At 40.9% G+C, this 8070-nt stretch overlaps 1 long non-coding RNA gene across 2 annotated transcripts; it reads left to right on the top strand.

Annotated features, from left to right (window-relative positions):
• Positions 1-449: 449 nt before the first annotated feature.
• LOC146706333 (uncharacterized) lies at positions 450-7177 on the top strand. Of its 2 annotated transcripts, XR_014921514.1 has the most exons (3): positions 981-1663; positions 3536-3673; positions 6525-7177. It is a non-coding gene; the product is annotated as an uncharacterized LOC146706333 (long non-coding RNA). The 2 variants fall into 2 exon arrangements; XR_014921513.1 differs by lacking the exon at positions 6525-7177 and having other exon boundaries at positions 450-1663; positions 3536-4184.
• The last annotated feature ends 893 nt before the right edge of the window (positions 7178-8070 follow it).

The following is an 8070-nucleotide window of genomic DNA, read 5'->3' as shown; positions in this document are numbered from 1 at the left end:
TTTTAATTAATAATTTACATTTACTTTTAACATAATATTACATGAAAATGATCATAAATGTTTTCACAGATGTTTGTTTAATTAATCATTTATGTTAAATCACCCATGATGCATTAGGAAATGTCAACACACTTATACGTGCGCCAAATTTTAGAAACAATCACTCCTGTGTGGACAGATCACATGGTTATAAACAGGTGAAAATTGACTTCAAACGTTTGAGCTGTAGTGTAGATTGCAATGATAGTGTATAGTTATCTATTACAGAAGAATATATAGAAGTCTGAGGACAGGGAGACACTGTAAAAAAGTTATGAGCTGTCTTGCTGCAGAGAAAGTGGAGTCTGTCATCCTTGAAAAGCTCCCAAGATAGGCAGCTGGCAGGTTGAATGATGCTCTGCCTCTGTGGTCAAGTACAGACATAGGCCTTAAGCAACCATGAGCCACTGATAAGTGTGAGAAATTAGTGCACTTAATGCAGCGGTCCCCAACCCCCGGGCCTCGGACCGCTGCCGGTCCGTGAGTCGTTTGGTACCGGGCCGCGAGAGTTGAGGCTCAGGTGTGAAATGTATGGTTTTCAGGGTTTTTAGCGGTTTTCAGCGTTATTTTGTTATCGTTTTTATTGTTAACTCGGTGTCCCTGGGCCTTTTCAAGTGTGTTATGAATAAATCTTCTTTTTTTCGGTACCGGTACTAGTTTTATTTTGTTGTATTTATCCGCGACACCTTAAAGGCCGGTCTGTGAAAATATTGTCGGGCATAAACCGGTCCGTGGCGCAAAAAAGGTTGAGGACCGCTGACTTAATGCATGTTTCCTAATTATATACGTATGAGCAACTAATAGGAGAAAATGAGCACGCAATAAAGTGGACTTGTTAGGGAGAGATTGCCACCAGAGTTAAAACACTCCAACTCAATTTTGATGATAGAAACAGCTAAAAAATGAGCGTCTTGTTGAAACTGATGACAAAATCCTGATCAGATACAGACAGACACATGCATACAACACACACTACTGCTCAAAAGTTTGTGGTCAGATTCAAACATTCTTGTTTTAATTTTTAAATTATATTTGCTATAACATAAAATTAGGCAAAGTTTATCAGAAATGTTTTCACAGATGTGTGTTTAATGAATCATTTATGTTAAATCACCCATGATGTATTAGGAAATATCTACACACTTATACATGGGCCCATTTGTAGTAACGATCACTGCTGTATGGACTGATCACATGGTTATATACCTGCAACACATCTGACAAGTGCAAACAGAAAATGGAATGATCCATCACAAACTTCAACAATTTGCTCTTTTTAATCCACACAATGATTTTGGTTTGTGCTTATATCTTTGGAAAAAGATTTCTTCACTGACAAGTTGGGATCTAACATCACAAACTGACATCTGGTGATACGATGTACCAAATAAAAATGGGCCTCAGTAGATGTCATGGTTCCCTTGCTCTCTTTTGCTGGCCTGCTTCTTTCTCTCTCCTCTTTCGGTGTATGCCTGTGTTGTTGTCCGTGTGCTTGTCTTTTTTAGGGGATGCTCCTCCATCTTCCCGTCCCTCAGTCACTTGTGAACAATCAGCTGATTACTCGCCTGTTCCTCGCGAGGTCTTCATGCTGGCTTCTAAACAACCAGATCATTGCAGTACCAAGGTAACGTATTATGCCACAGTCATGTCACATTTTCCATCAGTTCTTGCCTTTGAATTGAATAGAATAGAATAGAATAGAATAGAATAGAATAGAATTCAACTTTATTGTCATTGCACATGCACAGGTACAGGGCAACGAAATGCAGTTTGCATCCATCCAGAAGTGCTTTAGTGATATAGATATATTACAATATATATTAGCAATAATATAGATATGTGAGTATATTACAGAAATGGGTCTATTATGGTATGTTATAATGTACACGGTATGAAGTAGGTTGTGAATATTCTATAACTATAAGTATGTACAGGCTGTAGTGAGTACAAGCTATGTACAGGATATGAACAGGATATAAATATGAAAAACTATACAGAATATGAAATAAATAACTTTACAGAATCTGGGATATACAGCTATACAGAAATGGGAACTATGCAAGTTGTAAACAGTTGTAGGATTAAAAATTATCGAATGTACAGAATGATTATTTACACAGAGCTATACAGTAGTGCAGTTAAGATAAGTGAGGGTGTAGATAGTTTCTACAGAGGCTGTATAAAGTGCTAGTGGTTGTGAGTGGTGGTTCAGTCCATGTTATTATTGTGTTTGAGGGTACAGTTGTCCATTGTGGGTGTGTGTATGTTCAGTCCATGAGTTTAACGTGGGTCAGATGTCAGGAGGCAGAGTTCAGGAGTCTGACAGCTGTGGGGAAGAAGCTGTTCCGGTACCTGGTGGTCTTAGTCCGGAGGCTCCTGTGGCGCCTCCCAGAGGGCAGGAGGGTGAAGAGTCCATGTGATGGGTGACTGGGGTCTTTGATGATTTTCCCAGCCCTTTTCAGACACCGCTTCCTGTAGATGTCTTTTATGGCAGGAAGTGGTGCTCCGGCGATGCGCTGGGCAGTTTTCACGACCCTCTGCAACGCCTTCCGGTCCGAGGCAGAGCAGTTCCCGTACCAGACTGTTATACAGTTGGTCAGGATGCTCTCGATGGTGCAGCGATAGAAGTTCACCAGGATGTCTGAGGACAGGTGGTTCTTCCTCAGAGTCCTCAAGAAGAAGAGGCGCTGGTGAGCCTTCTTGACCAGCTTGGAGCAGTTGGTCGTCCAGGTGAGATCCTCGGAGATGTGGACTCCCAGGAACTTGAAGCTGCTCACACGCTCCACAGCCGTCCCCTTAATGTGGATGGGTGGATGTGGGTCAGCATTCCTCCTGTAGTCCACGATGAGCTCCTTGGTCTTCTCGGTGTTAAGCAGCAGGTTGTTTCTGTCGCACCACTCAGCCAGACGATCCACCTCCTCCCTGTAGGCGGCCTCATCGTTGTCGCTGATGAGGCCAATCACCGTGGTGTCATCTGCAAACTTAATGATGGTGTTGGAACCATCAGCAGGTCTGCAGTCGTGGGTGAAGAGGGAGTAGAGGAAAGGGCTCATCACACAGCCTTGTGGTACACCGGTGTTCATTGTGATGGTAGATGAGCAGCGGTTATCCAGCCGGACATGTTGGGGGCGGTTGGTCAGGAAGTCCAGTAACCATTTGCAGATGAGGGAACTGATACCCAGGTCTGTCAGTTTCCTGATGAGTTGTGAGGGGTGGATTGTATTGAATGCTGAACTGAAGTCTATAAACAGCATTCTGGCGTAGGTGTTGTTGTTGTCCAGGTGTGAGAGGACAGAGTGCATTGCGATGGAGACTGCATCCTCTGTGCTCCTGTTCCGGCGGTATGCGAATTGGTGGGGGTCCAGGGTGGGGGGGAGACAGGATTTGAAGTGTGCTAGGACCAGTCGCTCTAAGCACTTAGTGATGATGGGGGTGAGTGCTACTGGGCGGTAATCATTGAGGCAAGATGGGTTGCTCACTCTTTGTTTCTGTGCAGACGTTTCAGTGTTACGGATCTCCATGACCTTCTGTGACAGTGTCTGAGTGTGCCTCCAGACAACCTTCCCTACCTCTGCCCCGTCTCCTGGAGCCCACAGTGTTTATCCTGTATTGATAACTATCTGCAAATATACCTGTAAGACTTTACCACAGTGTCTCATCATCATTCTGTTGTTTTCATAACAGTACACTGTAGAAATAATGGACTGTCTAATAGGTATTGAGGTCATAGTGAATGTAGTTTATTAGTGTGTGTCGTAGTATGATTTTGTTGTTTATAGGATTTAAGATTAGAAAATAGAAAATAGTCCTGGGATGGGAACAAAGAACTGGGGTGCAGGGAAGTGGGGCAATTAACCCCAAACACAGGACAGTAGCAAGATTTACTGAGGGTGAGGGGCAGACAATTGCCAATGTACATTACCTTAAAAGGAGATGGGGGTCAGGGTGTCAGCACCCCAGGCCACTTTACCAGTGTTTTTCCATTGTGGGGGATTTACTGTAGAAATTGGAGACCAGAGACTATAACTGTAGCTGTTGTGTGAAACTCTTCAGATCAGCCTTTAGAGTAGGACTGCACAGGATGCAGTGTGCTGATCTCCAGATGCATCTGTAAGGAAAATGGGTAATAAAAGGATTGTGTGAAATTTGGAAACATCTCTGCGTGATCTCTACCGAGACAAAAAGAATTGGAGAGACCGACGTCTCAACAACACTAAGTAGATATTCCACTAAATCTCATTTGTGATTTATGATAAATGTTACCGTTAATTATTTATATTTCTTTACGCTTCTGATTAATTTAGTAAAACTTCTAAACGATTTTTACTGTTGTCAGAAAATAAGACATTTCTAATTCTCTACAGACTTTTGAGCTGTAGTATAGATTGCAATAATAGTGTATGGTTATTGTTTATAGCAGATGAAATAGCAGTATCAGGACAGATACGAGAGAAACGCTCTCGTATTTTAACATTAAACTCATAACTTTCCTTTTTGATGGTTTGCATTTGGCCTCTCAGGGCCACTGCAGTACAGCCCCCCCCCCCCCATTTTTTTATTTATTTAACCCAACAACATAGTTGGTTAAATTATACAAAAAAAATCATATGTGCCCATAAAAGAGGTCAAAATAACAGAACTCTACTCAAAGTTAGCAACAACCAATACTGATACCTCAAACAAACTGACCTCACTAAAGAAGACAACGGGGGAAACTTAAATAGTGGCTGATCAGCCCACAAAAATCACAAAAAGGGGTAAAGCACACAAAAACCTAACTGAGACCAAAACCAGTTATTTATTATCCTGTAAATTAAACCTTATATTTAAAGAAAGACCAATGTGGATGCAGTGTTGTGTGTAAGCCTCTACACTGATATTACCACTGTGTGGCTGTAACTGCAGCCATCACATCGCCTGACCACGTTAAGGTGGTAATCTCTCAGGGGGAAAACAGAAAAACAAAACAACAAAAAAGAAAATAAAATAATGTTCATCAGATTCTAACAATTCAAAACATGACATTTACCTTAACTGGATGACCTATATAATAAATATATTCGAACCCAACAATAGTACTTCACACTATTGCCAATATTAACAAAACCAAAAAGGGTAAGCCAAGTTATTTAAAAAAAAGACAATTCACAAAGTCTTGAAAAATAGAAATAAAGAATAAAAATCCTCAATCCACTCTATAACAACAGTCTCCTGCTTCCCTGCAGATCAACACGTTCTCACTCCTAACTCGTCATATGTGCGACGCCCATACAGCATGTATCACTTCTCAGTTATTTATTGCACTTCTTGCTCGTCAGTGAGGCACTTTTAGTGCTTTATCTATGTTTGTGTGGGGACTTGTTATAAATCAGTCTTCAACCTTTAATCTCTCTCTGAAAATGACTGGGATTAAATGCAGTGTAATAAACTTTCCTGAACGTGTGTCTTGTCATGATCTCCAGTGCTGCCATTTCATAGGATCTCCTGTCCAGGGCTTCTCAGACGTTGGTTGTTTTTATAACTCCTCTCACCTTCTGCTCTTGTGTCTGCTGTGATAAGCCTTTTATACTCACCCATTTTATTTCCATTTCTGTTTCTCACTATTTTTCTTAACAAGATTAAACCAGAATCAAGGTATGACTCAAGTATGTGAGGAAATTCTACACTAATTGGTACCTGCGGTCTTTCTTCTGTTGCATACCACACCCCAAAGAATGGACACACATAATGCAGACACATTTTCAGTGACCCAAATAACATTCAAACACGCTCCGTATCATAACCTCCTTTTTGTTTGTGTTTATTTTAAGCAGTTGATTTAACATAAGGATTAAAATAGAAAGAACAATCCTTGAAATAACACATGTGTGTGAAATACATAATAAAAAACATAAAATAAATAAATATGTCAAACCTCCTGAGATCCAGCCTCACAATCACTTGTTCTATGATGACTAAAGGAAGTTTATTTACTTCATAGACCCAGTGACGCCCATTCAGTTTCATTATCCAGGAAATAACAGCTGATGCTCACTTCTGTTTAAGACACAGTCCAATCTTAGGTTCCTCATCCTGAGTGGAACAATGGGTCTATAGAATAGAATAGAATAGAATGCCTTTATTGTCACTATACAGTTGTACAGAGCATCTCATACTCAGTGTAAACATGCTGGGGGGGGGGGGTACAGTTCTGCAGCGCTATGTACATATGGACAGTATTAACATGAGGAAAAACATATATATATATAAAATGTACAATATACAAGACGTAAGTAATATGTAATAAATAGTGTTATGTATATACAGTTGAGTATTGCACATGGAATTGGTATAAATAGTGTTATGTATATACAGTGTGAGTACAGCTGCCTTTTTCAGATCATCTCTACATTATATGAGTTGATGATTCTAGCATTACAGATAATGTCTTAATTATTCCAGACAGAGCTAAGGTGAGATCTTTTATTTTCTTTCTTGTGTTTCAGTGACAGCCTTAGCCATCACAGCCGGGCAGGTAACAAACCTATTTGCTTATTTATTTATTTTTGTCTCTAAAACTCATAAATACATATCAATACATGTATTCATTGTGAAGCATCCTGATGATCAGTAACCAAGTGTTTCTTCCTGAAACAATTACATGTAACTGTGCTGCAGTGAGGATAATACGATGTAGTATTAGGGCAAAGTTAAGAAAGGTATTATCGATCATTTTGAGAATAAAGTCAAAATGTGGAGATTACAGCTGTCTCAAGGCAAGCTGCCATGGTTGCTACTGTATATCATCTGAGTTGGTGAAACCGTACTTCAGAATTGGTTTTAGCAAGAAGGAAACATGAGCTAAAATAACCAGAACACAACTTTAAAATGCTTTTCACCAGGAGTTTTAGCTCATAAACACAGTGTGGTGATAAGTATTAGGTTGTACCAAAAAAAGGGCTAGTAATAATGGATTGCATTTATATAGCACTTTTTTTTACAGTTGTAGCCACAGCTGCCCTGAGGCAGGCCGACAGAAGCGAGGCTGCCATATCACGCCATCGGGCCCTCTGGCCTCCACTAGTAGGCGGTAGGTGAAGTGTCTTGCCCAAGGACACAACGACCAAGACTGTCCGAGCCGCGGCTTGAACCGGCAACCTTCCAATTACAAGACAAATTGCCAAGTCTTGAGCCACGATCTAATGGACAGATGCAAGGTTATCGATGGTTACATCCTCGTGCAATAAAGAGGTTGAATGTTGTATCACACAATGGCTGATCAATTTGTGTCACTAACTCATCTAAATAAGGAATTTTGTAGCAGAAACAGTAATTATAGCAGTTTGTTGTGGAACAGTAATGTCCATATCAACAACTTTTTTCTTGTGGCTCTAATACTCCATCGTAGCGTAGAGCCTCCCCGTCTTCTCTGTAGCTCAGTTACTTGATCTAAATCCTTGATCAGCTGTGTGCTGAGCTATGGCCCAGTTAGATGTTAATGTGTGTTCTTATGTTGTGTTATAGTGACAGCTGTGTGTACTGCTGCAGGAGCAAGTAAGCTAATTTGAATCAAAGCCCAATCCATGTCTGATACATGTCTTGTCTTCCTGCAGTAGGTGCTGTAGTCACTGCTCCTGCTCTTCTGGGAGTTGCAGGTTTCAATTCAGCTGGAATAGCTGCAGGCTCCTGCACTGCAGGCATGATGTCGTCTGCTGCAGCTTCTAATGGAGGAGAAGTGACAGCCGGAAGTGTGGTGGCTGTTTTGCAGTCAGCAGGTAAATAAATAATTAGACGTTTTATTAGGATTTTAACTTACAACAACATGCAAAAAGAAGAAGTTCATGGCTTTGGGCCTTGGATTCCAGGCCGGAGTTGTGTCCTCAGCCTGTAGTCTGACTTGGAGGAAGAAAACTAAATCTTGTGGACCCCATTGCAGTGTGAGTGTGGTGGTTTCTTACTGGTCAATAGTAGACCTTACTACAGTCTTGTACGGGAGTCATTGTGAACCATACGTAACATTTGACGTTTGTCGACAGGATTTTTGACCAGCAT

This window comes from Copadichromis virginalis, linkage group LG7 (assembly GCF_057382275.1).
Source record: "Copadichromis virginalis isolate Kocher_CV1m ecotype Utaka linkage group LG7, C_Virginalis_male_GT1.1, whole genome shotgun sequence".
Lineage (NCBI taxonomy): Eukaryota > Metazoa > Chordata > Actinopteri > Cichliformes > Cichlidae > Copadichromis > Copadichromis virginalis.
The sequence above is the reverse complement of the archived record's forward strand: the minus strand, read 5'-3'. Positions and strand labels throughout refer to the sequence as shown.